Source organism: Thamnophis elegans, chromosome 1, assembly GCF_009769535.1.
Source record: "Thamnophis elegans isolate rThaEle1 chromosome 1, rThaEle1.pri, whole genome shotgun sequence".
In the NCBI taxonomy this organism is placed as follows: Eukaryota; Metazoa; Chordata; class Lepidosauria; order Squamata; family Colubridae; genus Thamnophis; species Thamnophis elegans.
This window is the reverse complement of record NC_045541.1, coordinates 162521530-162546103: the sequence shown is the minus strand read 5'-3', so window position 1 is coordinate 162546103 and position 24574 is coordinate 162521530.

The window sequence follows — 24574 nt, the reverse complement described above, 5'->3', positions numbered from 1 at the left end:
CCGCATTCTGGACTAGCTGAAGTCGCCAAATACTCTTCAAGGGCAGCCCCATGTAGAGCACATTGCAGTACTCCAGCCTAGAGGTCACAAGGGCACGAGTGACTGTTGTGAGAGCCTCCCGGTTCAGGTAGGGGCGCAACTGGTGCACCAGGCGAACCTGGGCAAATGCCCCCCTGGTCACAGCTGACAAATGGTGTTCGAAAGTCAGCTGTGGGTCCAGGAGGACTCCCAAGTTGTGGACCCTGTCTGAGGGGTATAATGTTTGACCCCCCAGCCTGAGAGGTGGAACACTTGGCCAATTAGTAGGAGGGAAGCACAGCAGCCACTCGGTCTTATCTGGGTTGAGCACGAGTTTGTTAGCCCTCATCCAGATTATGGTACACCACTTCCATACTGTTGCTACAAAGCTTTCCCAGATATGATCATTCAAAAGATAACATTATATGCCTACCCAGAGTAGGCTCAGTCATGGAAATGCTACTTTCTTTCTCCCAACTCAGTCCTACTCAGGTGCCAAGATAACTTCTGAAGAAAAAAAAAGAGTGCATAAAAGAGCAACAAAGATGACTAGGATACTGGAGGCTAAAACGTAGGAAAAACAGTGTCAGGAATTGAGTATGTCTAGTTTAATGAAAAGAAGAACTAGGGGGTGACATGATGGTAATGTTTCAAAATCTAAGAGACTGCCACAATGAAAAGCGGGGGGTCAACCTATTCTCCAAAGCGCCTGAAGGCAGGACAAGAAGCAATGGATGGAAACTAATCAAGGAGAGAAGCAACCTAGAACTAAGGAGAAATTTCCTGACAGTTAAAACAATTTGCTTCCAGAAGATGTATATACTCCAACACTGAAGGTTTTCAAGAAGAGATTGGAAACCATTTCTCTGAAATGGTTTAGGGTTTAAAGAAGAACTATTGAGAGTGTCCTCTCATAAAATTCATGGGCTATGGACCCAAAGTCAGAGCATTGGTGGCCACCAATTTATGCAATTCCTTATTCCTGGAAACACGGCTGACCCCCAACTTTCCTTGGTATTGGACCTGGGTACTTGAGAGGCCGCCTGCTGCCAATTACCTCCAATAGACCGATTAGATCCCACAGATTAGGCCTCCTCCGAATTCCATCCGCCGGCCAATGCCGACTGGCGACTACCTGGAGGAGAGCCTTCTCTGTGGCTGCTCCGACCTTCTGGAACGAACTCCCCGTGGAGATTCGAACCCTCACCACCCTCCAGGCTTTCCGCAAAGCCCTAAAAACCTGGCTGTTCCGACAGGCCTGGGGCTAAAGAGCTTCTCGAATGGTATGGTTGTTGTGTGTTTTAAACTGTATATTGTTATGTTTGTCTTTTTATCCCCTGTCTGTACCCCTTCCCTGACTGAATTGTGAGCCGCCCTGAGTCCCCTTCGGGGAAAAGGGCGGCATATAAATGTAATAAATCCTAATCCTAATCCTAATCCTTGCTTTTAGGAATCAAGGTAAACTAGACTTTTTACATTTGATTTTTGGCCTTAACTCTAGGTAGAACTACTCAGGTAGTTCTCGACTTACACTCAGCTATCATTCAAAGTTACGTCACTGAAAAAAGAGAGTTATGACCATTTTTCACACTTGTGACCATTGCAGTATCCCCATGGTCCTGTGATTTACATTTCGATGCTTGACAACTGACTCTCATTTATGACGGCCGCAGTGTCCCAGGGTCATGTGATCAGTTTTTGCAACCTTCTGACAAGCAAAGTCAAAGGGGAAGCCGGATTCCCTTAACAACTGTGTTACTAATTTAACAATTGCAGTGAATCACTTAACAAGCGTGGCAAGAAAAGTCATAAAATGAAGGGAAAAGTCACTTTACAAATTTCTCACTTAGCAGCATAAACATTGGACTCAATGATGGTCATAAATTAATATGGTATTTAGAAGACCAATATAGTTTTGAGGATTTGCATTATTTCTTTTAAATGGTAGGGTTGGTTAAGCTACCACCGTGATGGCAAGCATGCCCAAAGTGGCATGCGGAGCCATGTTGCCTGGCACACACAGCATCACCCGTTCCTCTTCTGGGTTTCTGGCACGTGCACATGACAATCAGCTGGCCTTTGTGCGTGTGGCAACACCGGAAACTGGAAGAGTTGGTCTTCCATTTTCCTGTATGAGCATGACGCCGGCTAGCTGATCGTCATGTGTACATGTGCACCAGAAACCTGGAAACTAGCTGGCCACATGCATGTCCACACCAGAAACCAGAAGTTCATTTTCAAGGGTGCACATTGCCCCCTGGGCAGCTCCTCTTACAGGTTGCAGCCCAGACAAGCGTATACACTCCCTTTTCGGCGCTCGGCACCAAAAAGGTTCGCCATCACTGAGCTACCATATATCATCCCAGTTCTGCTTATAAATATTGCTCAATGAAACTTAGCAAAATCTAAACCTTCTACTTCTTAGTCCCTTAGCACCTTTTCCATAGGGTTTAGCAATCTTTTCATGACTGAAAGCCAACTTCATCAAGCTATGCCATAAAGAAAGTTAGGGTCTAGGTGTTCTACTCTATCTTGAGAATGGAGAGGTTTCCTTATTTTTTTCAGCTGTTAAACCAATGATAGATTTAATGCTGCTGACTTTATGGAGTCCACACTTCAAATGATGGTGAAGTGTGTCTCTATTTTCAAGACCAGTGTGATTCATTTTAAATAAACAGAACTATAGATATGGATGCTTTGTTCGACTCAAAAACAGGGTCCATTCAGGAACAGAACATATTATACCAAATGCATATAGGTTAACAATGGGATATTATGTATACCATGACCTACCGTATATACTCGAGTATAGGCCGACCCGAATATAAGCCGAGGCACCTAATTTTACCACAAAAAACTGGAAAAGTTATTGACTCGAGTATAAGCCTAGGGTGGGAAATGCAGCAGCTACCGGTAAATTTCAAAAATAAAAATAGATACCAATAATGTTTTTGAATATTTATTTCAAAGAAAAACAGTAAACTAGCGGTGTATTCAATGAAATACTTCACTCACCTCATGATGCTGATGTCCCGCTGTGATGATAATGTCCCGTGCAGCCGCGGGAGCGATGTCCCGCCTCCTATGACACACGGCACAGTGATTCTATCATTGGATCACTGTACCAGAGGAGGTGGGACATCGCTATGTGGCTGCTTGCCATAACAAGGAGGAGGTGGGACATCGTTGCAGAGTGGCAGGAGGGGGAGGAAGGGGAATCGTAAGACAGCCCTGCATTACATTAGAACGTGAGGAGGGGGGATGGTGCGGTGCGCGCTGCGCGGCAAACTGACACAGAGGGAGGGGAAACTCATAGGGGCACTGGGCCATTCACGAGTGTCACCCAGCGGCATGGCCCCGCCCCTTTTTCTCCTCCATTTCAGGCAAATTTTCACTGACTCGAGTATAAGCCGAGGCGGCTTTTTTCAGCCCAAAAAGTGGGCTGAAAAACTAGGCTTATACTCGAGTATATACAGTAGTTTCACTTTTAAAATGTTATTTATGTATAATAAAAGACAGAAGCAGATAAATGCATCTTTTCTGAAAATATTCTTTCGTGCGTAATTCAACCCTCTTCATTTTGACATTCTTGAGATACGTTGGCACTATAAAACCAACATTCCCAGCTACAACCTACCTTCCATTGAGGACCTGTACACTGCATGAGTCAAAAAGAGGGCTGTGAAATATCTACAGACCCCTCGCATCCTGGACATAAATTGTTTCAACTTCTGGTGCTATAGGGCACTGCACACCAGAACAACTAGACACAGGGACAGTGTTTTCCCTGGATGCCATCACTCTGATTAACAACTAATTCCCACAACACTGTCAAATCATTTACAAAGACTGTATTACTATTGTTCTTCTCTTCCTTACTAGTACCTATCTCTTCCACCTTATTACTATAACCGTGTTGCCAGGGGTGAGTTTACAGCTTCTTCTACTGCCGGTGTACGCAGGGACGCACTTCAGGGACATGCACGCTTGATGTGCGCTAAGCACGCATGCGCAGTAGGTTAAAAAAACTGCTTCTGTGCATGCACAGAAGCAAAAAACAAGATGGCAGCACCTACGGCACCGCCGATGGAACCGGTACAGGGGTGTGGCCAGCCGAGTTACTACCTACTCAGCCGAACTGGTCCAAACTGGTAGGAATCCACCTCTGCATGTGGCTTATATCTTTTAATTTATATTGTTTATTTGTTTCCTAATACGATTTGATAGTTTAGTAATCTTGACTATCACTAAGTGTTGTATCTTTTTATTCTTGATGAATGTATTTTATTCTCTTCATGTACACTGAGAGCATATGCACCAAAGACAAATTCCTTGTGTGTCCAATCACACTCGGCCAATAAAGAATTCTATTCTAATTTGGCTAAGAATATCTGCAGGAAACCATCTTAGAAAAGGCTCATACAAAGCTTATCCTCATTAACACGAATATCTCAGTAAGATTATAATTACAGGTCTCTGGCAAGTAACAGACAGAGCCATATAGAAAGAGACAATCAGTGACTATCCAATAATCTTATTGGGATGGGGGTAGGCTACCTGTGTTTGATAGCAGGCCCTGATTTTGGTTTTGAATAAATATTGTCTCTGGATGGAAACATGCAAAAGGCAGGATTTTTCCTCCAACTTCTGAAGAAGAATATGTTAGTCCTAGGAGAAAACATTTACCCTTCTGGCTTTATAGCAAACAGTGACACCTAGTGAAAGAATGCTAATATTCTTTTTAAGGGACAGAAATTATATAGTATAGGAAAATATGATTAGGAATCAGAAGATTTTGTATAAATGTCCTCCATAATTATCTGCAGGAGCATCTGATGGAAAGACAGATGACAGAGATGACTGGATTGTTGAGTTTAAATGAGGCAAAGATTAGAATCCATTCATCATAGGACTATCTGTGCTTCATTCAAACTGTATGTGTGTATACATATACACACACATACACACAAACATAAACACATAAATAAATAAATAAATAAATAAATAAATAAATAAATAAATACATACATACATACATACATACATACATACATACATACATACATACCCTGTTTCCATGACAATAAGACCTCCCTGGATAATAAGCCCAATCGGACTTTTGAGCAAATGCACTAAAATAAGACCTCCCCAAAAATATTACAACAAAGCAGCAGCCATGAGGTGACCACGGTCGCTGCCTCCCGCACCTCAAAAATAATAAGACCTCCCCAAAAATAAGGCCAAGTGCTTATTTCGGAGATCAAAAGAAAATAAGTCTTATTTTCAGGGAAACATGGTGTGTGTGTCTGTGTCTGTGTCTGTGTGTCTGTGTGTCTGTGTGTGTGTGTCTCACATGGCATAAATGAAAGCAATGTACCAATCCAGATGCCCAATTGTATAACATGAAAATGATAAATTACACATGACAGTTGTTCCAGAAAGTCATGGATGGATTACAGATACAAATAAAAGAGATTCAGTCAGTGGGCAGACAGAGGGACAGTTTAAAAAAAAAAGACTGGGAAACGATAAGGGACTTGGAAAAGATGATAAATATCTCCAACTGTGTAGAAGCAGACTGAAAATGTAAAATGCAAGATCTCCACATCTGAGCATTGAGAAGTTTCCATGATGTCAACCTTACCTCAGGTTTTCTGTGGAAAGAGATTGAAGGTGGTTTGTAGTATAGTTTGCAGCAGGGGTGAAATCTACTTACCTTCGCTATTAGTTCACAAATGTGAGCGCTTGTCTCCACACATGCGCAGAGCGTCAAAAACAGACGTGATGACATCCGGGCAGGTGGGCAGAACCTGCTACCGAGCACGCCTGCAAAGGTAAGTAGAACAGCAAGGGCGGAATCTGCTATTCCACTCGATTTAGATTAGCTAGAAAGCAGAAAATCCGGTCCGAACCAGTAGCATTTCACCCCTGATTTGTAGTACTGAACCATGGTGGTGTAGTGGTTATAGTGCAGTACTGCAGGCTACCTCTGCTGCCTGCCGGCTGCCTGCAATTCAGTCATTCATATCTCACCAGGCTCAAGGTTGACTCAGCCTTCCAGCCTTCTGAGATTGGTAAAATGAGGACCCAGATTGTTGGGGGCAATGTGCTGACTCTGTAAACTGCTTAGAAAGGGCTGCAAAAGCACTGTAAAGCGGTATATAAGTCTAAGTGCTATTGCTATTGTTACTTCTGTCATATACAGTTTATTTCCATGTGCATGCACGCTAAGAATAAGGCATATTTCCATGGCATTAAAAGATTCCATTAGATTCTTACGAGAAACCTTATTGTTGTAGGATTCTGGACCCAAATATGAGTCCTTTACTGTTGACAATCGATTCTAAAAGGTAGAAGTTATCAACCAATGTCTTCAATTGTCAGTTCTAAGGGAACTTTACCAGTTGCCATTTTCTTTGGTTTTCTTTGTATTTTTTTTCTCTATAGGCCTATTTTTTTTCACTGTGTTCTTTGACTTTCACTACTAAAGATTGCAGACCACTTACATTTTCAGCTATTGGAGTAGTGTCATCAGAATAGTGGATGTTAATTGAAGTTTATTTCTCCAGTTTTAAAACCACACTCATTTTCTTCTCTTGCAGCCTCCCTCAATATATATTCAGCTTATAGGCTGAATAAATAAGGAGCCAAGTATACAGTCATTTGCAACCTGAAACCAGTTTGGTTCACCACCTTCTGTTTCTATACTGTGGCCTATTCAATTAATAGGTAGACTTAGACTTAGAATAACTTGGTCACTTTGAATGTATACTAATCCGCATACATTAAAATGAAATTTTGTTGCATACAGCTCTCAAAGGGTCTCCACCTTTAATATGCACTATATAAACATGATAAAGTAAATAAATAAATACATACATGCATATATAATTATGACAGCACAAGCACCTAGGTTTTGCATTTCCTCTTTTGCCTATAGAACCAACTATGGCCTTTACATATCCCCTACATGACCCCATAGGAATCTGACAAGAGTCAATAGAATATTAAAGGACATGTTCTTGCACAGGAACAGGAAGCTCAAATACAAAGCCCAAAGAAGGTATAAAACACTCTCAACTCCATTTTGTTAGCTGCACCAGAACCATAAATGCTGGTAGGTTCTGTTCATCATTAACCCATCTTTCCAATCACCCTCCATGTTTCCAGTGTCTTTCTCCCAGCTTGGAACTGAACCTGATGGATTTTTCTTCCAACACTACTAATCATTTGGATTTCTTTTTTCAACCCATGTATAGTTCACCTACAAATGATTTTTGCACCAAGGTCTTCTCTCTATCTTCTTTTCTCCAGTTCCAGTTCAGATTACCTACTGCCTTTCTGTGCCATTACAGCAGGGGTGGGTTTCTCGCTCCGTTCCAACCGGTTCGGTTGGAACGGGTCCGGCGGCGTCCTCGTGCACGCGCGCGGTGCACACATGCGTACTAGCGTCTGTGCGATGCTCCAGCTGCTCCTGGAGGATCGCGCAGGCACTGTATGCGTCCTGCGCATGCGTGGAAGCGCAGAACTCATCAAAACCGGGTAAGGAGGGCGGGCGGGTCGGCCCTTCGCCGTTCCTGGAAGTTACTTACTTCCGGGTTCGCCGACCAACCGGTTCGCAGGGACCGCCGCGAACCGATTGAAACCCACCCCTGCATTACAGGCAACCACAACTGCCCTTTTGTCATATTTTAAGAGGCATTCCTTCAGGATACACCAACAATATTTCCAGCAGCCAAATCTTATGATGGATCTAGATAACCTAGATTTAATCATGCAATTGCTCTATCTCATTCACAGAATCATATGTTGGGTATTGATGAGGTAGAGGGGCGTGCAAGATTATTTGGAACAATTAAATGACTGAAAGCACCTTTACATTTCACAGAACTAGAAAGATTTTCCAAGCATCACATTTATAATAACCATCTGTATCAATTTGCAGCCTGAAGTGAATGTCTGAAGAAAACAACAAAGCAGGCAACCTTCACAAAAATCAAAACTTTTAACATGTCACTCATCTCCAATGTAAAATTAACATTGAATTGAAAGTGAAAGTAGATTCAATATCCAGAGGCAATTTGATAGTTCCCCACTGCTCTGTACACTATTGTGATTTTTGATATATTTAAATAAGCTTTCAGAAAAAAAATCTGCAAAAAAAATTGGTAATAAAATAAATTCTTCCTTGAGTCAAGCTTGATTTTTGGTGATAACATGAAAATATTTATGTTGTTTTCTCATTAACCTTACAAAAGTGTAACTGTCCTCCTGCAATTATTTTTGTTTGTTTCAATTTTCCACTCTGGTTTACATTCCTAAGTTTTTTTAAAAGTTCATCATCCATGTACTGACCAGGTTCAACTCTGCTGTTCTTTTCCCAGATGAGTCTAACTTGCTGTGACTAAAAGAAGTTCAGAAAAAATGAGGAAAAGCAATCATTTCTTTGCTCAAGTATGGCTGCAAAAGCTGAAAAAAGCAAGAAAAAGAAGATAGATGCCTTCAAATTATGGAGACCATTACTAAGAGTTGTGGAACATATTGTCCTACTGCCATCTAGCAGTATTATGTGATACTGTTAAGACAGGAATTGGTAGCTGACTGAAATTTGAAAGTTTTCAACGCCTGAAAAAATCTCTACCATCAATCTACAGAATCAATCCACCTAATTTTCACTAGATGGCAGCAGAGAGTTCCTATCTCTCTGTCTCTCTGTTTCCCTCTCCCTCTGTGGTTGCTTAGATTTCTCTTGTGTATCAGTACACTCACTGCATGTACCTCCAAATTGTTGAGATGTGAACAACAATATATTGGCTTCCAAAGTAGTCTCATCCTAGCTTGCTTAGCAAAGAATAAGTATGATTAAGTAAAATTGTCCTTTGGTTGTGTTTGCATAAGGAAATCATAACATCCCACTGAGAATTTCTGGACTAAATAGTTATATAGCCTCTTAGGTTTAGGATCTGGTTTGTTTAAGCTACTTTTTATGGTTTAGCATCTTCTATGAAACTAGTTACTGTGTCTTATTCAATAATAGCAATAGCAATAGCAGTTAGACATGTACCGCTTCATAGGGCTTTCAGCCAACAATCCGGGTCCTCATTTTACCCACCTCGGAAGGATGGAAGGCTGAGTCAACCCTGAGCCGGTGAGATTTGAACAGCCGAACTGCTGAACTAGCAGTCAGCTGAAGTAGCCTTCAGTACTGCACTCTAACCACTGTGCCACCTCTAATAACCACGATGTGCAAACAGTGTCAGTGATTACCTGAAGATTCAACTTTAGAAAATGGCTGGGGTTGGGGTGGGGGAATCCTAAACACAGAAGCTTTTGTTCTGTATCCTTAATTTCAAATGATCATGATGTTAAGAGGGCTGATCATAATGTGCTTCTATAACGCAGAAGGACACTGGAATTCATTGTTTTACCTGGTTATAAATCCTCTTCCTCTCAAATCAGAGGTGGCATTCAGCAGTTAGCGGAATTTTTGAGTACTTCAGAGAACCAGTAAATATCACCTCTGACTGGCTCCACTCCCATTTATTCTCTGCCTCCCGAATCCCAACTGATCAGGAGGAAATGGAGATTTTGCAATATCCTTCCCCTGGAGTGGGGAGGGAATGGAGATTTTATAGTATCCTTCCCCTGCCACGCCCACCAAGCCACGCCCACCAAGCCAAGCCATGCCCACAAGACACGTCCACAGAACCGGTAGTAAAAAAATGTTGAATCCCACTACTGCCTCAAACCCACCCATCCCCCCAAAATAAATGGAATTGCCCTTATTTTGTTGCTCATTTTCTTCTTTGGCCATGGATAATCCTTTTTCAGAAAGCTTATTTGCATATATTCAGAGACACAAATGTCTGACATCTTCCAGTAAACATCCTCGGTTTGTTTGTTTTGAAGGATATATATCTGCGCAGCCACACAAAGATTAACCTATTTGGGGGATTAAACAGCAAAACACAAATGTATCCAAATTCTGTAGCTCCCAGATAGCAAAGAATGGATAATTCAGCTCATTAATCAAAATCTAGGTCACTCATCAAAGAACAGGGGAAATTACAGAACTTGCTTTATGTATTCATTCATTCATTTTCTTGCCGTCTGAATGAAAGTGGATTGGGATAATTTAATCTCTCTATGCCCCCTCCCCCCAAAAACACCCAACCAATCATCTCAGGGCCTAAAGATCCATCACATAAGCCCTTTTTGCAATAATACTGCCTACCTTGGGAGGTTTTTGTTGGGGGGGGGGTTGTGCTTCCCAGTTAAACATAGAAACAAAGAAACAGAGTTATACAACAGGGATATACATGCCGACATAAACAAGAGCTGTGTTAGGAATTTTGCTGCACACACAGTTTGCTCCTGGTCAAAAGGAAGGTGTATGGTGGCACTGTGGTTAGAATGTGGTATTGCAGGCATGGGAAGAAATATCCATCTGGTTCAGTTCCAAACCAGGAGAAAGGCACTGGAGACAAAATAGAGTCTGGAGGCTGATTGGAAAGAAGGTTTTAATGATGAACCGAACCACCAAGCCAATGGTTCTGGTGCAGCTGACCACATGGAGTTGAGAGTGGGTTTTGTTTTTTTTTACACCTTCTCTTGGGCTTTGCAGTTGAGCTTCCTGTTCCTGTGCAAGAACATGTATTCTATTGGCTGTTGTCAGATTCTGATGGGGTCATGGAGGGGTTATGTAGGGGTCACAGCTGGCACTATAGGTAAAAGAGGAGATTCAAATCTTAGGTGTTTGTCTGAGCTCTCAGGTTTGATTGAAGTTTGGACTCCTCCGGGATGATGCAATGTCTGAAGTGCATTTAGGAGATTGTGCAATGTAGTGACTCAGTGTCTTCTGCTAAATGGCATTATGCCTTAAAGGGTCATGTCCTGTTCTTAATCACATCACCCTGAAGCTGAAGGTCTTTTTTTTTTTAGACAGGCTGGCCCAATCTTTCTTAATGGGCACAGCATATCTGCTTGGGGGATGGACTAGACGGAGTCTGCTTTCTGTCTTAAAAAAAACATGTTTCTCCATTTTTCATTTATGGAAATACAATATCTTGCCTTTTTAATATTATTCAAAATATTTCATTCTGTGGGGGGGCTTTCCACACAGGCTAAATCTGCCTACTGCCAGGAGTTCAATCCTGTCTGGCTCAAGGTTGACTCAGCCTTCCAAGGTCAATAAAATAAGGACCAAGATTGTTGGGGGCCATATGCTGACCTTATAAACCGATTAGAGAACGCTGTAAAGCATGTGAAGTGATATATAAGTCTAAGTGCTACTGCTATTGCTAATGGGGCATGCTTCAAATGGATAATGTGCAGCTTCCCTTTGGACTTCAGCCTGAGGTCCTCTAATGCTTGCAGTGACTTTTAAACTTGAAAGCAGCTTTCAAGACTTGCATTTCTGCGGTTTATATTGATCACCTCTCACAGAAGAATCAGGATATCCCAGCACTGAATGGTCTGACTATTGTAAAAAGGCAAAAAAAAGAGACAGCGAGCAATGAGAGGAAAGATGATACACACACCCTCAGTTCTAACTGGAATTATTCTACTCCTTTGAAAAAGGAAAAGGAGAAAAGTCTCAGGGATAAGAAAAACTCCAGCAATCACTGATCCAGTTCAGATTGGCAATGACATAAGATGAGGAGGAGGAGGAGGAGGAGGAGGAAGAAGAAGAAGAAGAGTTTATATCCCATCTATAATGCCATCTTTATGGCTTGGGACCAAGTTATCTGAGGAACCGTCTCTTGCCAATCACATCTACCCAACCCATCAGAGCAGGGAGGGAGGGAATTTTGCTGGTCCCATCCCCGAAGGAGATACACCTGGTGGGACCCAGAAGAAGGGCCATTTCCATGGTGGCCCCCTCTCTCTGGAACATCATTTCCCCAGAGGTAAGAATGCCCCCCTCTCTAATACTCTTCCGGAAGGTGCCGAAGACCTGGTTCTGCCAGTGGGCCTGAGAAACCCAGAGTGGGATGGAGCCCATTAAATGGTTCGTGTGATCAGCTGTCACTGGAGTGGGAGGTGGGGGGGGGGGTGAGGGTGATTTTATTACATTACTTTATTTGACTTTTTTAATTAGTTTTATTGTTTTTAGATGTGATCTTTATAGTCTGTAAGCCACCTTGAGTCGCCATGGGCGAATAGGCGGCAATATAAATTTAATAATAAATAAAATAAAATCTTGCCTCCAAGATTGCAAGGGTTCACCAACTCTACATCCCTCAGCTTGGAAAAAAAATCTCTACATTCCTGAACAAGAGTAACTTTCCTAAAGTTTGTTCCCATTCTGACTATAGATAATGAGAAATGTAGTCAAAGTTCTCTGTTGCTAACTCCAGTGATGCCAAACTGAGAACGTGTGTGTCACGTCCTGATGTATGTTCAATCTTTTTGCATTTGCATCACGGTGTTGCATGAGAGTGTACAAAGAGCCCATGGTTATAGTCCAGTATTCCGAGGGGACACTGATCAATGAAAATTATTCTGAATTTTGCAGGCACAGATTGCTTCCTGAAGCCTCCGGAGGGCAAAAAATGGCCCAACATGCAAACCAGAAGTTTTTAGAAATCCTCTGGAGCCTAGGGAGCGCTAAAAACAAGCCCATTTCATGCAAAAAGGTTAGCCATCACAGATAGATAGATAGATAGATAGATAGATAGATAGATAGATAGATAGATAGATAGATAGATAGATAGATAGATAGATAGATAGATAGATGATGGATGATGGATGATAGATGATAGATAGATAGATAGATAGATAGATAGATAGATAGATAGATAGATAGATAGATAGATAGATAGATGATAGAGAGATAGATAGATGATAGATAGATAGATAGATAGATAGATAGATAGATAGATAGATAGATAGAGATAGATGATAGAGAGATAGATAGATAGATAGATAGATAGATAGATAGATAGATAGATAGATGATAGATAGATAGATAGATAGATAGATAGATAGATAGATAGATAGACAGACAGACAGACAGACAGACAGACAGACAGATAGATAGATAGATGATAGAGAGATAGATAGATAATAGATAGATAGATAGATAGATAGATAGATAGATAGATAGATAGATAGACAGACAGACAGACAGACAGACAGACATAGATAGATTGATGATAGATAGATAGATGATAGAGAGAAAGATAGATTGATAGATAGATAGATGATAGATAGATAGATAGATAGATAGATAGATAGATAGATAGATAGATAGATAGATAGATGATAGATAGATGATAGATAGATAGATAGATAGATAGATAGATAGATAGATAGATAGATAGATAGATAATAGATAGATAGATGATAGATAGATAGATAGATAGATAGATAGATAGATAGATAGATAGATAGATAATAGATAGATAGATGATAGATAGATAGATAGATAGATAGATAGATAGATAGATAGATAGATAGATAGACAGACAGACAGACAGACAGACGATAGATAGATGATAGAGAGAAAGATAGATCGATAGATAGATGATAGATAGATAGATAGATAGATAGATAGATAGATAGATAGATAGATAGATAGATAGATAGGAGAGAGAGAGAGAGAGAGAGAGAGAGAGAGAGAGAGAGAGAGAGAGAGAGAGAGAGAGCTTTCCTCTATCTGAACTAGTCTAAACAATGTCTTCCACTCCTTAATTAAGTGTCTTTCCTTTCTCCTGGCCCTCTACATGGCTAGAATTATTCCCGGTAAAATCCTCCATCTGTTTTATTCAAGCCCAGGAGAAAAGAGTTCTGTTTCTGGTGGTTTTGTTTTCTTTGTTTAATATACTACCTATTCTCCCAGGGCTTCTGGTAGATATCAACAAAACAAAAACCAAATCAAACAATAAGTAAGATGCCCATAATGAAAAATAAATGAAGAAATCAACAGGCAACAAAACACAGATGGTAACATACCCACCCATCCCCAAAACACCCCCCACCCCCCAGAGCTCTATTTTCCTTAGCCAGGGTTAATGCATTGAGCTGAGATGCCCAATGTATTGCCAAGTAACAAAATGTCAAACAGGCTGCCTTGAGTGCTTAAGTAGGGAGAAAGGCAGAATCTGCATTGCTTATTGGCATTTGGCATAACTCTACCTTGACTTCTTTAGGGCAATTAAAAAAGATAACAGACATTCAATATCCAGATCCTAGAGAAATCCTCCCATAGAACACAAAGAAGGCACATACCTCAATTTCAAATTGTAGCTGTGTGCAATGAGCTTCAGAGCTAGTCAAGTACAGATATTGGACATTAGCTACCATTATAGCTTTTTTACGTTGATGTTTTTTCATTTATTGTTAAAGGTAGTCCTTAACCTACGACCAAAATTAAGCCCAGAATGTCTGTGTCAACTCTGAGTGAACTTGGCAGGGGACATTTTGGAGGCTTCAGGGTTGCCACAATGCAAAAAAAGGGAGAGGGAGGGGGGAAACATAGTTAGATGGGGTGTTTTGTAGCCAAAACAAAACAGTTTCCTGTGGGAACCAAGGACATTCCAACAAGTGGCTAGAGACAGGAGGAGTCAGTAACCAGGCAACTGGCCAGTGCCTTGATTGGACAGTGTGACTGTTTGGGGAAAGGGGGAACTTTTATTTTTTAATCAGGTGAAAACTGCGGGAACTTTCAGAGTCGGTTTTCATCAGTTTGTGCCAATATGATATCTCCAATAAAACTGTTCTTTGAAGAATCTGCTTGCCTCAGAATTCTGCTTTCTATGGGGCTATTACTTGTAACCCTGGCAGTCTGTTGATAAGTGAGACATTTGTTAAGTGAGTTTTGCCCCATTTTACAACCTTCTTTACCATGGTTAAGTGAATCATTTCAGTTGTTAAGTTAGTTAAGTAAGTTAAGTTAGTAACACAGCTGTTAATGAATCTGAGCCGAGGTGGCGCAGTGGTTAGGGTGCAGTACTGCAGGCCACTTCAGCTGACTGTTATCTGCAGTTCAGCGGTTCAAATCTCACCGGCTCAAGGTTGACTCAGCCTTCCATGCTTCCGAGGTGGGTGAAATGAGGACCCAGACTGTGGGGGCGATATGCTGACTCTGTAAACCGCTTAGAGAGGGCTGAAAGCCCTATGAAGCGGTATATAAGTCTAACTGCTATTGCTATCTACCTTCCCCATTGACTTGGCTTGTCAGAAGGTCGCAAAAGGGAATCACATGATCCTGGGACACTGCAACAATCATAAATATGAACCAGTTGCCAAGCAACCAAATTTTGATCACATGACCATGGGGATGCTGCTGCAATGGTCATGTGAAAAATGGTTCTATGTCGCTTTTTTCAGTGCCATTCAGAGGTGGTATTCAGCAGGTTCTGAGCAGTTCTGGAGAACTGGTAGTGGAAATGTTGAGTAGTTCAGAGAACCAGTAAATACCACCTTTGACTGGCCCTGCCCCCATCTATTCTCTGCCTCCCGAGTCCCAGCTGATCGGGAGCAAATGGAGATTTTGCAGTATCCTTCCCCTGGAGCGGGAAGGGAATTGAGATTTTACAGTATCCTTCCCTGCCATGCCCACCAAGCCACGCCCACAGAACTGTTAGTAAAAAATAATAATCCTACCACTGGTGCCATTGTAACTTTGAATGGTCACTATTGGCTGTTTACTAAAGGGTAAAGTGGGGTGTCACATCTCTTGCCATTCAGCAGGATGCAGTTAATAAATAGATGCCCATCACTGAAAATATCCCCCAATTCTTTTTTTTTTAAGACAAAAGAACAGTTTCTAGCTTTTATTTCCAAATTGGCTTTCTTTAGCAAGAACTGCATTGTTCATGCAAATTGAAGGCAATTATGCAATCCAGATCTAATTAGACTGATTGATATTGTCATATCAGCAAAACTCATACCTTCCTTCAAAACCCATTAAACATTTGCATTCAAACAGTATTATTATTTCCATCATCTTCTTCCAATAATTTGATTTTGTGTTCTTCAGTGATTCCTGCTCATCAGACCCTGGGTTGAAATGGGGGGAGGGAGGAAGGGGGTCTCACAATTATTTTAATCACAATTCTCACCACTGATGCTAATAATACTTAAATATTTCCAGCTGGCTTCCCCATATGCATCTCCATGAAAGGCTATAATTAAAGTGTGTTTTCATCAGCTAGAGAACATGGTTGATTGACAAGGAACTGCTTATCTGAAAAAAAAAGTTGAGAAGGTTAGTATATATTTGGTGACCAGAAAGAAATGTTTGGGCAATTTATCTTCCTTTCTTTTTTACATACTATAGTTTTGGCCACTTTCATTATACATTGTATGATACTTTGAAAGTTCAAGTATGTAACCTTCATATATTCTAGGCAACCCCCACAAATCTTTCTTTTACCTGTACTGTTTTTCTTCCCAACGTAATCCAGCTATTGAAATTCAGGAGCACAATTTTCCAATTATGTGAAACAAGCAATCCCAAGAAAGTAAAAAAAACAGGTGTGCCAAAGATTCTATAGAGGTTTAAGAAGCCCCCAACTATTCTTAAATGTGGAAAGCTGGGTACTTGAGAGACCGCCTACTGCCAATTACCTCCACTAGACCGATACGATCGCATCGATTAGGCCTCCTCCGAATACCATCTTCCAGCCAGTGCAGACTGGCAACTACCCGGAGGAGAGCCTTCTCAGTGGCTGCTCCGACCCTCTGGAACGAACTCCCCATGGAGATTCGGACCCTCACCACCCTCCAGTCCTTCCGCGCTGCTTTAAAGATCTGGCTATCCCGGCTGGCCTGGGGTTAAGATTCTAACCCCACCCGAATTGTGTGACTGTTGTGTTTTCTTTTAATATGTTGTACTGTCTTCATGTTGGAAATTGTTTGTCCTTCCCCCCCCCTTTTTTGAACTGTGAGCCGCCCTGAGTCCCCCCAGGGAAAAGGGCGGCATACAAATAAAGGGAAATGAAATGAAATGAAATGAAAGCATCCCTCAAATTCCAGTCCAGATCACTTCCATCAATGTCATGTTCCCATTTAGCCATTAATTTTTGGAATGAAAATTAAATAGACAATCCCTTCTGCAAAAAAATATTAACAATAAAATGTTTAAAAGTGGAGGAAAGCCTTACAGAAGTCAGTGGAACTAAAGTGAAGAAGCAATAGCAATAGCAATAGCAGTTAGACTTATATACCGCTTCATAGAGCTTTCAGCCCTCTCTAAGCGGTTTACAGAGTCAGCATATTGCCCCCACAGTCTGGGTCCTCATTTTATCCACCTCGGAAGGATGGAAGGCTGAGTCAACCTTGAGCCGGTGAGATTTGAACCACTGAACTGCAGATAACAGTCAGCTGAAGTGGCCTGCAGTACTGCACCCTAACCACTGCGCCACCTCGGCATGCAGTGGGGTGAGGAGAAATAATAAAGGTAGAAGTATTTGGTGTTCCAATCCCAACTCCAGAAGAGCTCAGTTCTGATTTGACTTATTTTAATAAAGTTTATTTTTTCGAATACGATCATACATGTCAAGTGTTGGGAAAAATCAGGACATTCAAGCAATTCAAACGAGTATAACGATTTATTGCAAGCTTAAGCCCTCTACAAGAATCTGAGCTACTAACAGTCAAAGGAATGAGTGAGAGATAAGAAGGCATTCAAGGTGGGCCAACTTAGATCAGTGGTGGGCTGCTGACAGTTCAGACCAGTTCAGGAGAATCGGTAGTTCCAATGATCAGTTGGCCCTCCCCACCTGTCCCCTCCCCATCCCGTCCTACATTTCCTTCTTTCTGGCTCAGCTGATTCATGCAGCGCAGCTGATTTCCATGCCTCTGCTCTTCTACTTACCAGGGCTGCCTTAGGAAGTAAGGAGCTGAGCTTCAAATTGCTGTATTTTGAACATGCAAGCGTGTTAGGTGCGCATGCACATAAAGCACGCAATTACCGAACCGGTTATTAAAGTGGTTGCAGCCCACCATTGACTTAAATCTCTTGCAGGCTTGCAGGGATTCAAGATTTATGATGTGTTTGACCCCTCCCTCGGGTTCAGCCTGGTCATCTCCTACATCACAATCTCTTTTGGAATTCTAACAATCTTTCTTTCTTCCTTTCTTTCTTTCTTTCTTTCTTTCTTTCTCTTCCTTTCTTCCTTTCTTTCTTTTGCTATTTATTAATTTATTCATTTTATTTATTAAATTTTAATGACACCCATCTTCCCTGTAAGATGGCTCTTCACCTTGCTATCTTCCAGAATGTTAGGAATGTAATTTATGAAATCTCCAGCCAGCATGGCTGATTGTTGTTTTTCTCAATTGTTTCTCACTCATGAACTTACCTAGTGGGCATCTTTTCATGAGGATTATCTGTTAGAGAGCTTTTTGTTTTAATTCTTATAAGCTTACTTATAAGCTGATTCAGCTGCTATCAACAATAGTATCAAACCCCCTTGTGGTCTGTTGACCCCCTTTTTATTGCCTTCAACATCTAAGCATCAAGGTCTTCTCTGGTGACTCTTGCCGTCTCATCATGTGTCCAAAATATTTACATTTTAAGTTTATTATTAATGCTTCCAATAAGGTTTGTGCTGAATTATTTGTTCTTCAGTCTGAGGTATTCCGAAAAATTTTCTCCAGCACATAAAAACATCAAATTTTGTTCATTCAGCCTTTCTGAAGTTTAACTACATTGACTGACTGACTGATTGATTGAAAATTTTATATATCACCAATCCCAAGATTCTGAGCAGTATGCAATCATGTAAGCAACCCAACAGCCCAATACGTGAGGGACTCCCAATACCAAAAATCTGTATAAAAAGAGAAGTTTTAAACCACTTCTTAAAAGGGGAGGCAGATGCACATCTGGGGTTCATTCCATATAATATTATGTTCCACCAAGATAGGAACTTGAGCAATTCTTCTAAATATCCTATCCAGGAAGTTAGGATAGGTTGCATCAAGCACTCTCTTCCACAACTACATGTTAGAAGAGGGAAAACCCTATTACATTTGCTGTTGAGGATGATGACTCTGCAGTTTAGTACTTTGCTTCTACTTCTCACAATTTTCCTCCCAAGCAGCAGATGTCTCTTTATCTCATAGTTATGGGCACCCTAACCCTGTGAAAATTTTAGTCGAAGATGGTATATTCTGCTATTACTTTAGTTTCTCCAATTGTTATTTTGAGGTTGATGTTGCTTATTGTCATGATCTTTGTCATGCCTTCAGTTTATAGTTGTGTATATACGATTGTTGTTGTTGTTCTCTGGTATGTGTTGAGCACCATATAATGCCTGGGGGAACGTTGCCTTTGGTAGCATTTTTGAGTACCATACATATGTCCTGATAAGCCAAATACAGTTTTTTAATGATCTGAAGTAACAGAAACATCTAGAGCAAGGGTGTCAAATTCTATTTCATTAAGGGTCATATGAGGGTTGCGTTTGACCTCAGGAGGCCCAGGGGGACATGGTCATGGGATGTGTGGTCAGCTCATTGAGGTCCTGTTTTTGGCCACAACTGCCTCCTGTCGCCCTCTCCCAGGGAAAATAGAGCCCGGGGAAGTAGCATGAAAGTGGAGTCTAGGTGGGTTATGCACAGTCTCCCCAAGTTCCATTTTCACTGGAAGAAGGTTTCAGGAGGTTATCATGGCCGAAAACAGAGTCCGTTTTTCCTGGCAGAGACAGCAGGCCAGTCTTTCACTGTGTCCAGGGCAGGCTGCCAGATCTAAGCACCCCCTGAGTTGGATGTAGCTCATGGGTCTTGAGTTTGACATCTCTGACCTAGAAGAATCCATCTTAGACTGTGACATATGTTCTTCTGAAAACAAAATCTATATCCCATACATAGCATTGCTGTTTCATCACTGTTGAAAGAATTCCTGTTCTTTAATAAAGTATCAAGATTTACATTTACAGGCTGGCGGATTAAAGGATAGGATGATTTAGCTGCATGCCAAGCTACACACAGGGTAACGTATAGTGAGGACAAAACAATCTTGGGTTTTGATTATTTGAACAAAAGAAGAGTAATAAACTAATCTTTACGTTCTCTTCTTTCTCTTTTAACACTGACTCTTTAAGCCTTACTTCCTTATTTCCATCCATCCATCCATCTGTCTTTTTGTCCATCCTCCTTCTTTCCAGCCATCAAAATGGATGTATGAGTGTATTATTTCTTGATCTTTTTTCCCAGTAATTTTAATCCCAAATTCTATTTCTTCTGGTCCTATATTTTGCCTTCTTTTGCTTTTTGCATTTGGGAATATTGTATTTTGCTCTAATGAAGTCATACATTTCCATCAAAAATTGTTTAGACAGTCCATTTATCAAATCTAATCGATTAAATCTATTCTTTATCTTTATTGCTAATCTGAAGGAATGTTGCTGAGATCATACTTTGTTTGTCTGATGATGGTATCTGTCTTTTTTAATTTGAGTTGTAAGTTTGCAAAGAGTTTACGATCTGAGCTACAGTCAGCACTAGTTATTTTATTTCCTGACTGAATAGGGACTAAATTATATAAAGGACAACTTAACAGTAAAGATGCCTGATATAGGATTGAACTAAGTAAGCACCAAAATATTCCCCATGGCACCTATTGATATTTGGGGTGAGCGATGTTACATACTCTCACTGTCATTGAGTTCATTTTCCTCCCCTTGGCCAATAAAGAATTCCATTCTATTCTATTCTATTCTATTCCATTCTATAGAGATAGATCGAACTGGGGTAATATGATTTGTTGGTCGATAAGGAGGAAGCAGAATGGCACAATCCCTTTTTAAACATTTTAACATATGGTATAAACAAGAACTATGCAATATTTCAAGATGAATTGTAAACACATTATTTTATTACAATTGAAGTTAACTTTGTTAGGATATTCTCTTAGTGCATACTTGAGACAATTCAAATGACTGGAGTATTGTATCATGTCTCCAGATGCTACCAACTATAGCCTTAGCCTGCAGAGAAATACTCTGCAAAAATGATCAAATGGGTCCATCTACTCAAAGTCTCACCCAGGGGTGAGCTTCAAAAATATCAGCAATTGGTTCACTGCCCGATTGCTGGGTAGGTGTGGCCATGGTAGGCGTGGCCTAGTTGGCCTCGTGCACTACGGTGGGGGGGGGTGCCTACCGTCCCTGTCCTAATATTCCCTTGTATTGGTATTCATTTCATGTATTCATAATCATGTCTATACTTACATCTGTAATCTAATTTGTGCTTGACAAAATAAATAAAATAAAATATAAATAAATAAACATATGGAGAACAGGCATTTCAATTTTCCCAGGAAAAACCTCCCAAGGTCACAAAACTGTCTTATTTACCAGGACCTAGTCTCTACCAACCTACACAACAACAGGAGTAGTGTGTAGGCACCCACATTATTCATTTCAACTAAAGTTACCATATCTGGACTATAAAATTCCAAGTATATATCAGGAAGCAGCAAATAGATTGTTCTTGAAAGGGCTTTTTTATCCCTTTGCTGCCATCTACCAATAGTTTTTTGCAGCCCAGATATAGTCATCCAGATTGCACCTGCACAAGCACTTGAATTTACAGATTAATCCTAATAAACATGTAAAAGTATATAAATTAACACTCCCCATTTTTTAAAAAAATCCAGTCATCCAATTCTATTGTTGTTGTTGTTGTTGTTGTTGTTGTTGTTATATTGTTAACTTATGGCCCTTGGAGAACTAAAAGTTTGGCCTTCAGCAGATGAGCAATGCCGCCTCTGCCTGCCTTTTCTAAAATTCAGTTAGCCACAGCTCTGCACAGCAGGAAACTTCTTTTGCAGGCTGAATTTTTGCTGGTTCTTATCTATCTCACAGTGCCAGAATTTGAGACAATAGTCAGCTAACAGCCTGTTCTTTTTCCCGAGTTCCCATTTCAAATGGAGCTTTTTGTGGCTTGAAACGCTTTCTCTCTCTCTCTCTCCTTCCTCCCCTCCTACTGTGTGACGTGCAGGGCAGAATGATCAATATACAAAATGTTTTCTTCTGATTAGCATTGGCCCTCCTCCCTTTTCCAAAACATCCTTCTGGCCAAGTTCCCCCCTCCCGAAACACATCACTCTGATGATTACATTATGCTTTTCTTCCTGTGCTGTCACACTCATGCACACATACACACCATGGCTGTAAAGAGTCTTCATTAAGGCTTCCAAGCCTGAATTCTCAGTGCCGGCACCAGCTCAATCCCAATGAAGTCCACAGGCTACTCAATGAAACCAACATTAGTCCTCAAGGCAAGTCCAATCCATTAGATTAAAGCAAGTTCCCAAGGCAAAGGTGAGTTCCAAGATAAAGGCAAATCCACAGGCCAAGGCAGAGGCTACAGCTGAAGAGTCACCATCCAAAGCTCAAGGCAAAAACACACAGCAAGGGGGGGGGACTGTTCCTAGCATCACTGTTCCTAGCATCACCTCCATCTGTCTGCTGAGCTAAATTAGCCAGCTTCCCATGCAGCCCATCAAGAGGCATGAGTAATCTGGCTGACCTTCTCTGCTCCTGCCTTTTCTCTGCCCTACATGTTCTTGTATCAGATGCAGAAGGCCCTGACTGGCTTCAGCTGCATGCTTTGCCCACCTGACACTTTAGGGTTGTCCTGCTGCAGCTGTGCTTCAGCCAAATCCCTCTCAGGAGGCTGCTTGGGGCCACTGTACAAATCCCCTCTAGATGTGCCTGGAAGTGGTTCATCCTCCTCTGAGCTGACATCTGGAGAGGTATATGGGGAAGTGTCCAGAGGAGTCATCACACTTCCTTTCCTTTCCTTTCTTTTCCTCTCCTCTTTCTTTTCCTTTGCTTTCCTCTATTTGTCTGAAAAGTATTTATGTAAAATAAATGCCAGAAATTATTTCCCTCTATATTAAAATCCTGAAACGATATGGCGCAGTGGGTAGAGTGCAGTACTGCAGGCCACTTCATCTGACTGTTATCTGCAGTTCAGCGGTTCAAATCTCACCGGCTCAGGGTTGACTCAGCCTTCCATCCTTCCGAGGTGGGTAAAATGAGGACCCGGATTGTTGGGGGCAATATGCTGACTCTGTAAAACCGCTTAGAGAGGGCTGCAAGCCCTATGAAGCGGTATATAACTCTAACTGCTATTGCTATTGCTAAATAGTAACCTTTAAGATAAAGGTAAAGGTTCCCCTCGCGCACTGCTCATCTCCGTTTCAAAGCCGAAGAGCCAGCGCTGTCCAAAGACGTCTCTGTGGTCATGTGGCCGGCATGACTTAATGCCAAAGGTGTTACCTTTGCACCAAAGCTGGTCCCTATTTTTCTACTTGTATTTTCACATGCTTTCAAACTTCCACATTGGCAAAAGCTGGAAGAAGTAATGGAAGCTCACTCTGTTATGTGCCGCTAGGGATTCAAACTGCCGAACTGCCAACCTTACTGATCAACAAGCTCAAAATCTTAGCCATTGAGCCACCGTGTCCCTTTTTAACATTTACCTGCAGGTAAAAACAAAATCCTCTAATGGTCCTTCTGGAAACAAATTTCAGAGTTTTACAGAAATGGAGTGGTGGGAATAATAGCTAAGTAAAGTCTGTCTAATGTATCTCTCCTCCTAGAAAAAAAACATGATGAGAGTAACAAGAAGTTACACATACTCTGTAAACTTTACTATGCTCTGTTCCCAGTGCTTTTGGAACTGGCCATACACTGGGATTTAAGTTTCCCTACTTGCAAAAGTACAATGTTGCTATAAGCATGTTGATCTTTTTAGACCTTTTATAAGAAAAATGGAAGACTCCTCTGACTTATAAAATCAATCTCCATCCACCCCCAGCGTGTTCTAGTAAATCATTTAAGAGATTTTTTAATTAAAAACCAGAACAACAATTTGTTAGCCTGCAAGCTCTTTCCCAACATGGACAGTTAAACAAAATGGATCCATTCTCCACTACACACCTCAAATGAGCAGGGATTTGAAGTTGGATGGCTTAACAGATCCAGGTGAAGCATCATTATATCATATGAACATCCAGGTTACACAATGCAAAGAAATTGGCTGATTTTAGGAGACAAGAGCCAAGTGCAAACAGAAGTGTAAACAGAATAAGAATAATACATTTTGTGTTTGGCGAGATCTGTAACCGGGAGAAATGTGAAAATAAATTAGTAATGTGGAGGATATAAATTAATAATGCAGGAGACTTCAGAAGGGTCACTTAAAAACTCTCACTTCAGATAGTTTTCCCTCTTCACAATGAAACCTGGACATTTTTGAGTCTCAGTGTCAACTCAGTGCTCATTCTCCGTATTCATCGGAGGTCTTAGGACTCTGACGTTCATATCTGCCTGTAAAAAAAAAATGTGCCTTAGCAACAGTGCATTTAAATTTCACACAGATACACATTCCTTCATGCAAAGAAGTGTATAGGAGGTGTGGGGGGAAAGAGTCACTCCGGCCCACTTCTATTACCATGGTAACCCAGGAGCTGAGATTTAGCTTTTTATTGGCATTGCCTAAAATATTACTCTCCAGAGGCTGTCAAAATTATTTCATTTTTAGATGTTAAAAAGGACAAAAAAACTTTTTAGAGAAAACAACTAGTGAT